Below are 9,712 nucleotides of genomic sequence, written 5' to 3'. Positions count from 1 at the left end.
CAAAGTCTTCTTTTCGAGCCAACTCTGCCTCTGTCCATGCTGACACCGCTGCCCCCGGCTCCGGCTCACCGCAGAGCGGCCGAGGGTTCCTTTAACTAAGCAAGAGAAGCCTCGGGCGGCAAGGCCGACCGAGCCGAGGGACTCCTACGCCTCCGGGATACGGATACCTCACTCGTCACCTTCGCACGAGGCAACTCACACTTGGTGAAGCGATTCAGTTAGCCGACAGGCGAGTCCTAGTGCTCGAAATGAGGAAAAAACACGGCTTCATGCCAAAATACATACATGTTCAGGCCCCGACAGCCACAATGAACAGACACCGGCACTCAAGGTGCCATTACAAACGGAACTCCGGTTCCGCCCCCGTAGGTACGAACAACCCCCCACATTGGAGGGCCTGCGGGGCAACGAAACCCCAGGTGGCTCGCCGACGCCCGCTCCGGCAGCAGCGACAACGACCTCCGCTCCAGGTGGCCAAACAACAGCAGTGATGGCCTCACGGCGGACGCTGCTGCAACAAGGCCCTCGCCCACGCCCCCGCTCGAGGGGCGAGGACAAGCCTCCAAGGCCGTGGAGTTGGAGGTCAGTCCGCGGGTGGCTCCGACTATCTCGTCGGCGGAGAAACCTCTTCCGGCTGCCTCGGTGGGAGGTGGCACCGGAAGCAGCACCGAAGCCGCTCAGGCCGGAAAGCCAGACACGCGGCAGCTGCCAGCGCCACGAACGGCGAATGCCCTTCCCCCCGATCACTGAGAGAAGGAGCGGGCCGCTCCCCGCGCGGAGACAGGCCCCAACTCGGCGCACTCCCCTCCCCAGCATTGATGATGAACATCCTTGAAGCTGAGGGAGGGGCAGAGGCCGCAACCCGGCTTGCTTCTCCCCACCCTGGAACTGGTGGTCACCGTCTTGGGTGACCACCGGCGAGGGGATGCAGCCGGGCTGCCTGATGAAAATCCTTGAAGCCGAACGATGGCTGAAAGGTAGCAACTTCCGCGAAGTTGCGTTCCTCCAACGATGACAAGGCGGAAGAACCGCGGGCGCTCCCCATCCGGGGGCTCGGAAGGTGGAAGGACGCGATGCATGAAGGGAGTGCGAAGACATGGTTGCCTTCCAAGGGGGTCACCCTCCTTTTAAAGGCAACTCTCCCCACTTGCGTCCTCAGCCGGCGCGGACCGAGTCTTCTCCAACACGCTCCAAGGTCCTCCCCCTACGACACGGGGGTTGAGTCCCACGCGTCATGCAAGCTGGCCCAGGGCAGAAGAAGCCAAACCGCCGCGCGCGGTGCGCGTAACTGCCCAGCGGTTACAAGCGTAACTGCCCAGCGGTTACTGGGAAGATATTGCAACTATTAAGTCCTTCTTTGAGGCAAACCTTGCTCTTGCTGAACAGGTACGTGTTTAATGATTATTGGCTTTCTGCAAACTCTTCGAGTAACTCTTTGTACTGCTTTTGTTGCAGAGCTTGTAGTGACCCGTACGCCTGTAGTGACCCGTACTGCTTTTGGCGGAAGGAGAAGGTGAGGCACACCTGTAGTGACCCGTACGCGGTCGCTCTTGTTGCAAAGCTTGTAGCCTTGTAGAGGTGGAGCAGCTACCGGAGCCCAAACGAGAAAAGAAAGAAGAAACAAATGGAATCTAGAGAAGCAAGAACACTGACAGCACAACGCATGCCTAGGAGAAGCAGAAGAAGAAGGAACCCGCTACGCTAGGGATCTCATCTCAGACGACCATGGCGAAGCAAGCGAGCGTGAGCCCATCGTCGGGCCTGGCGGCGGCGGCGGTCCCAACGAGTGTCCCGAGGAGGCGGTGGAACGCGACCACGGGAAGGGGATGCAGAGCGGGCCCGGACACGCGTACATGTACTCTTGCGTGGCACGGCGGAGCAGCTCGACGATGGGTGGGCGGCCCAGCAGCTCGGCAGGGATGACGAATCACTGCGTATCCTCCCCTCCGTGCCGACCACCACAGGCACGTGCCCCACCGGCACCTTCCCGCAGGTGGCCCCCGGCAACGCCGGCACCGGCTTCACCACGGCGCCCGGCGCCACCCTACACACCCCCGTGGACACGCACCGGAGCAGTGCAGGTCTGCAGCGACAGGACGAGGAGGAGAGGTGAGGCACAACACAACGCGGGCGGGGAGGGAGGCAAGCGAACGGCGGGGAGGGAGGGAAGCGGGCGGCGGGGACGTGTGCTCTATGCTCTGTGGGCGTTGCTATATAACCCCGGCTGCATGCGAGGATGGCGGGGGTGGCCGCGCAGATCCATGAATGGTGCCTTCCATCTAGAGAGAACGTGGTGGGGGCGAGGATGGTGTCTCCGATGGAAGGGGACCGCGGGGAGCGGGGCGAGGATGGCGGCGCGGTGGTGAAGCGGGGCGTGGAGAAAGGCAGAAAGCGCGGCGTGCGGGCAGGACGCGGTTTGGGCAGAACATCCTAGTGTGCACGCCTACATTAGGCACTTAAGTAGTAGTAGAGATTAAAAGAGTAAAAATAAAATATATCTATATTTTTTAAAACTTTGAATTTTTTTGTTAGTTTAATTGTAAGATGGTTGCATGAGAAACTTAGGCCTAATTTGGTGGAAGGGAAATGTAGGGGATCTATAGGGAGAAATTACCTTGCTACTCAAAATAAATAGCAAGATAATTACTCTCCCATTGATCACCTCCAATTCTTCTTCCACCAAACTAGCCCATAAAAACTAATTTGGTGGGATCCATGGGGTTTCTCTCCCATATATTCCCTCTAATCCTCTTGTTACCAAAACAACAGTAACTGTACAATAGTCTTTGTTTTAAGTCAAATCATAAACTAGGTGTTCGAGAAAGACAAATAGAATTGGTGTATTCATGATTTTGCATCATAAAACCTTTGTTTGGTTACAAGGGATGAAATTTCACTATGGATTTAATCCGGGTCTGAATTGTGTAAATCCATACCTCACATCCAATCTTACGATGGAATTAAATTCATCGTTTATTCCTGTATATCTCAAAGCTAGTTATTCTTTTGATCCATTGATTCTAATATAAACACGTGTAATATCTTTATGGATTTGTTCTATACCTAATGAGTTATGGATATAATCCATGCATTTCATAGTTTAAAAAATTCCTAACCCTTGGGTTCTAATTCATGAGTTTAACCAAATTAATTTTTTAGTAGGCTTGGATTATGACATAGATTTAATTTCAATCCATACTAATCTAGAGTTGGATTGATGTAAACGAATAAGGATTAAAGGGGCGTTCGCTTTATTTTTCCACAAGAAAGTAACCAGGGAAAATAATAATCCTTACCACACTTTCGTCTCATCTGAGCCACTCGATTCCGCATCCAATGGCGTATGTGTTCTCCGAGGTCCGACTAGCAAAGTGGAAAATTGATTTGTCCACATTTCAGGCGGACACCACTGTGTCGCCCCCGCGTCCTAAACTTCTCACCTCGCCGGGGTCCGGTAGCCGCGAACGATGCTCCGCCGTGCGCTCCTCTCCTCCGTCTCCCCACTCCACGGAACGGTACGAATCCCGAGCCCCAGCTACTCTCCTATCCAAGCCCTTCTCGCTCAATGGAGCAGGTACGCCTCCGTGGTCTCATCCTCGGCCCCACCGACGCCGCCGCCGCCCCCTCCATCTCCGCCTCGAGGTCCATCGAGGTCGAGCGGTGGAGGTCCCACTTCCTCGTCGCTGAACCCTGCAGAGGTCGCCAAGTTCGCCTCCATCGCCGAGACCTGGTGAGAAATGAGATCCTTCCTTACTTTGCCTAGGACGACGACCTCCCGTGCTTGTTCGTGGACGTTTGGATAAATTTTTGAGCGTGTGTGAGATTGGGCGACAGCATGGTTGAGCGCGTGCGTGTATTCGAAGGATGGTGGTGAAACAGCTACAGCCTATGTAACATGGGAGGCAAAGTTTAAACAGATCAGTTGGCAACCCGTTTCCGAACGCATTTGAACAGAATCCCTACCATCCTTCATTTACTTACTGCCCTTGGTTGCGGTATGGATGGATATAGACAATGATGCTATAACTAGTGTTGGATCACCACCCATGTTTATGAATACCGGCAAGGAATCACGCAATTAGACCTGAGTAAGGTAGGACTGTTCAGCTAACACTGTAACTTAGAATCACAGATGAAATGCTAAATCGGTGGCGAACTACAGGTATCTCTTTGTATGTTTTAGCTCATTGACATGGTGCTATTCTTCTGGAATAAACAGGTGGGATTCTAGTGGCCCATTCAAACCTTTGCATGTGATGAATCCAACCCGACTGTCTTTTATCCGCTCCACTCTCTGTAGACATTTCAGGTACAATTGTGCACCCCTTGATCTTGTTCATTTTTGTTGGTACCACAGTGAGCCGCCTGAAATATACATGAAATCTACTGCCAGCTGTATTTCTCATGGTATACGAATAAATTAAAGGTTGAATCGACATTATTTCACTTCTCCGGCCATTTAACACATTCGTTTTACCAATCATGAACAATGATTTCTAATGTTCCTTTAATGGTGTATCTTACCATCTTAAAGCCAGAGTTGATAAATCATGCTGTTTGTGAATATCATCTCTTAAGGCGTTCTTGGTCTACATTGGCAGTGTTTTCCTATAGAATTGATTTCTTGATTGAGCTGATTAATTAGTATGCTTTACTAGACTAATGAAATCAGTAATGGTGTTCGTAAATTTTTGTGGTATTCCATTTGCATTTATGTCTCGGATCAAACTTCTTTGTTTCGACTGTAAACTTATATAGCTTATGAAACAGCACATGTTATTTGTTAACGTTTTGCTAACTGCATAAGTGTGCATAATTGTTCAACCAGGAAGGATCCAAATTCATCTAAGCCACTTGAAGGTCTCAAAGTTATTGATGTTGGATGTGGAGGTGGCATTCTGTCAGAGGTAGAAAGCTTCTCTATGTCAATCATTTCTGAGAATCGCTATTGGCACTTAACATAGTATAAAATATTGGGAATAGTCCCACATTGTGTGGTGAGAGTGAGAAAGCATGGTTTTATATGGTTGGGGGTGCAACCCCTGAAAGGCTAGCTTTTTGGGGGAGTGTTGGCCCAAGAGACCTAAAAGTCCGCTGCTATACGTGCGGGCGCGTGTGTCGCGGCCCGACAGCCTGGGTGGGCGCGCCGTGTGTGCGGGCAGCCCTGACGGACACGCCATGTGTCGGCGGTCCGGTTCCAACAATTGGTATCGGAGCCAGGTTGGCCCAGTGCACTCTCAGACAAATCTCGGCTCACAATGTGTGAGGGGGACATTGTTGGGAATAGTCTCATATTGTGTGGTCAGGGTGAGAAAGCATGGTTTATATGGTTGAGGGTGCAACCCCTGACAGGCTAGCTTTTGGGGGAGTGTTGGCCCAAGAGACCTAAAGCCCGCTGCTATACGTGCGGGCGCGTGTGCCGCGGCACGACAACCTGGGTGGGCGCGCCGTATGTGCGGGCGGCCCCAACGGACACGCCATGTGTCGGCGGTCCGGTTCCAACAATGAGGAGGGTGCGATCACGATCTTTATCGACAACCAGTCCGCCATCCAGCTCAGTAAGAACCCTGTTTTTCACGAACGCAGCAAACATATAGACACCAGATATCACTTCATTCGTGAGTGCGTCGAGGAAGGCAGGGTGAACGTCGTCTCCATCGACACCACCGAGCAGCTGGCGGACATTTTGACGAAGGCGCTTGTGCGGGAACGTTTCTGCGAACTGCGCGACAAGCTCGGGCTCGTCAAGATTAAGCAGAGATGCAAGGCTTAGGAGGAGATTTGTTGGATAAGCCTCGCATGTAGTTAGTTGCATATTTCCGTTTTGTTGCGATACATGCGCATGAGCGCCGGATTGTGGCTGCCGTGCGCGTAGGAGGTCGTGACCGCGAGAATCGCTCGCCGCACGACCTGGGCGTCTGGGGCTGAACGAAAGATGCGGACGTGGGGATGGACGCGTCGTGCGGACGGCTACCAGAGCCCTCCTCTGTGTAATGCATAATAAAGGAGAAGCAAATAGAACAGAAAAGTTGCGCTTTCAGGCAGCACCAAATACGTGTGTCCAGTTTGTTCCAGAAACTGTTTGTGTGAGTGAAGCTCTTCGCCTCTGCTGAGTTCGAGTGTTCGCCGGTGCCGTTCATTGCTGTTCAGGCCTAACAATTGGTATCAGAGCCAGGTTGGCCCAGTGCATTCTCAGACAAATCTCAGCTCACAATGTGTGAGGGGGAGATTGTTGGGAATAGTCCCATATTGTGTGGTGAGGGTGAGAAAGCATGGTTTATATGGTTGAGGGTGCAACCCCTGACAGGCTAGCTTTTTGGGGGAGTGTTGGCCCAAGAGACCTAAAAGCCCGCTGCTATACGTGCGGGCGCGTGTGTCGCGGCCCGACATCCTGGGTGGGCGCGCCTTGTGTGCGGGCGGCCCCGATGGACACGCCATGTGTCGGCGGTCCGGTTCCAACAATTGGTATACCCGCGGCGCCCATGGCATCTCCACCGCGCCCACGAGGACGCTCCCCGACACGGAAGGAGAAGGGCACGGGCTCAGGCACCAAGACGCCGCCGCGCATGCCTACTCCGCCACGCCGACCACGCACGCGCGACGGGCGTCGCTCGCGCACCCGTGGTGCACGCCATCAGCGGGAGGTGGTGATCGAGCGCGTCATCCGAGAGGGCAGCAGCTCCGGCAACTGGCCGCAGTTGACGAAGACAAACTACCACGAGTGGTCCCTTCGCATGAGGCTGAAGCTGCAGGCACGCCATCTCTGGGACGCCATCGAGTTCGATGACGCGGAGTATGACGACGACCGCAGTGCGCTCGACGCGATCTGCAGCGGAGTTCCGGCGGAGATGGTTCCCGTGCTGGTGGCCAAGCCATCCGCAAAGGAAGCCTGGGAGGCCATCAAAACCTTCCGCATCGGTGATGACCGAGTGAGGAAGGCGACGGCGCAAAACCTTCGCGCCGAGTACGAGACGATCAAGCTGCGAGACGGAGAAGCAATCGAGGATTTCGCGCTCCGTCTGACGGGAATTGTCCAGCGGCTGGCATCGCTGGGTGATCCCGAGCCAGACGAAAAGGTCGTGGCCAAGTATCTGCGCGTCGTTCGACCGAGGTACATGCAGCTCGTCATTTCCATTGAGACGCTCTTTGACATCTCCCAGCTCTCGGTCGAGGAAATCACCGGAAGGCTGAAGGCGACGGACGACGTCGAGCCTACGCCGCCTCAAGCCGCTGGTGGGAGCCTGCTGCTCACGGAGGAGCAGTGGATGGAGAGGTACAAGCAGAAGGGGTCGGACTTCGGACGCGGTGGTGCGCGTGCTGGAGGACGGGGCAAGCACCGCGACAAGCCACGCGGCCGCGGAGGCCGTAACAACGGCGCTGCAAACTCCGGCACGAGCTCGAGTCGTGCCAGCCCGGATGACGAATGCAGGCGATGCGGGCAAAAGGGCCATTGGGCTCGCAATGTCGTGGACAATTGAAGGTGGAGGAGCAGGCACACATGGCTCAGGACGACGAGCCCACGCTAATGTTTGCCCTCGACATTGAGGACCCTGGCGGCGCTGCGAACACGTCTTCTCCGACACCTGGTGATGCTGCTGTGAACATCGACGGCCCCACAAGTGTCCACACGCCACATCACGTGAACCTTGTGGAGGCAAAGGTGTTCGCCTCATTCGACGCGGCTGGGCACCGGGACTCACGACGATGGGTCTTGGACACTGGCGCCACGAACCATATGATCGGATGTCGTGGTGTCTTCTCCGACCTCGACAAGAACATCGCCGGCACGGTGCGCTTCGGAGACGGATCCATCGTCAACATCGAAGGCCGGGGCACCATCCTCTTCGCCTGCAAGAACGGGGAGCATCACACCCTCGCAAATGCATATTACATTCCCCGCCTCACTACGAGTATAATCAGTGTTGGCCAGCTCGATGAGGTGGGGTTTGAGGTGCACGTAAGGGGAGGAGTGATGCGGATTCATGACAAGGCGCGTCGTCTGCTCGCCAAGATCTACCGGAGCCCAAGCCGGCTCTACATCCTCGACGCCGAGATTGCTCGACCAGTGTGCTTGGCGGCACACGCGAAGGAAGATGCGTGGTTGTGGCACGCCCGATTCGGGCATGTCAACTTCACTGCGCTAAGGAAGATGGGCCGGGAGAGGCTTGTTCGAGGCATGCCTCTGCTCGAGCAGGTGGAGCAGGTGTGCGACGCCTGCCTGGCAGGGAAACATAGGCGCTTGCCGTTTCCCCAGCACGCCCTGTCGCGCTCCACGGAGGTGCTTCAGCTGCTGCACGGGGACCTCTGTGGTCCAATCTCGCCACCGACGCCGAGTGGGAACCGGTATTTTCTTCTCATCGTCGATGACTACTCACGCTATATGTGGATCGCACTGCTTCCTAGCAAGGATGGCGCGGCCGCGGCGATCAAGCGTATCCAAGCCGCGGCGGAGCGGAAGACAGGCAAGCGGGTACGTGCGCTCCGCACTGACCGCGGTGGGGAGTTTCTGGCGGGCGACTTCGAGCAGTACTACGCTGATATCGGCATCCGCCGTGAGCGCACGGCGCCCTACTCGCCCCAACAAAATGGCGTCGTCGAGCGACAAAACCAGTCAGTGGTTGGCACTGCTCGGTGCATGCTCAAGGCGAAGGGGTTGTCGGGCATGTTCTGGGGCGAGGCTGTTACAACAGCAGTATACCTGCTGAACCGATCCTCATCCAAAAGCGTTGGCGGCAAGTCCCCATACGAGCTCTGGACCGGGAGCACACCGGGAGTCCAACACCTGCGGACGTTTGGGTGCGTCGCACACATGAAGCTCACGGCGCCGCATCAGAAGAAACTGGATGATCGAAGCAGGCGTACCATCTTCGTCGGGTACGAGGCAGGCTCCAAGGCCTACCGCCTGTACGACCCGTCGACGCGGCGAGTCCACATCAGCCGTGACGTCGTCTTCGACGAAGGCGCGCAATGGTGCTGGACCGGAGAACAGGCCAGCGAGGAGGACTTCAACATCCAGGAGGCTGTTGCTGTGTCGCCCCAGGGGATCACTGCGACCTCTACGTCTGCAGGCATGACGTCAAGTCCAGCATCATCTGCGTCGCCACCCTCTCCAGCTTAGTACGTTGTTGGTCAAGACGAGCCCATCACTCCAGCGCACGGCGCAGGAGGAGTGGCGGACTTCGCGTCGCCACCAGAAGGTTTTGATGAGAACCTGGACGCCGATCATGAAGAGGATGCACCACTCAGGTTCAAGAGGATGAACAACCTGCTGGGCTCTGCATCAGCACCTAGGCTGGCACGAAGAGAGCTGAAGGAGCATCTTTTTTTGACCAGCGACGCGGAGCCGTCGTGTTTCGATGAGGCACAGAAGCACGAGTGCTGGCGCCACGCCATGCTCGATGAAATGACGGCGATCGAGGCGAACGGTACATGGGAGCTCGTCGACCCTCCGCCGCGTTCCCGACCCATTGGGCTCAAATGGGTGTACAAGGCGAAGAAGGACGCAACCGGGTTCATCTCCAAGTATAAAGCCCGGCTGGTCGCGAAGGGCTACGTCCAACGGCAAGGCGTCGACTTCGACGAGGTGTTCGCGCCCGTCGCGCGCATGGAGTCCGTGCGGCTTCTCCTGGCGCACGCTGCAAGCGAGGGCTGGGCCGTGCACCATATGGACGTTAAGTCCGCGTTCCTCAACGGCGAGCTGCTGGAGGAAGTC

General features: G+C 55.7%; 1 pseudogene; it reads left to right on the top strand.

Moving 5' to 3' along the window:
• The first annotated feature begins 1,725 nt into the window (after nt 1-1,725).
• Nucleotides 1,726-2,113, top strand: LOC109941832 (uncharacterized; annotated as a pseudogene).
• The last annotated feature ends 7,599 nt before the right edge of the window (nt 2,114-9,712 follow it).

This window comes from Zea mays, chromosome 8 (assembly GCF_902167145.1).
Source record: "Zea mays cultivar B73 chromosome 8, Zm-B73-REFERENCE-NAM-5.0, whole genome shotgun sequence".
In the NCBI taxonomy this organism is placed as follows: domain Eukaryota; kingdom Viridiplantae; phylum Streptophyta; class Magnoliopsida; order Poales; family Poaceae; genus Zea; species Zea mays.
The sequence above is the reverse complement of the archived record's forward strand: the minus strand, read 5'-3'. Positions and strand labels throughout refer to the sequence as shown.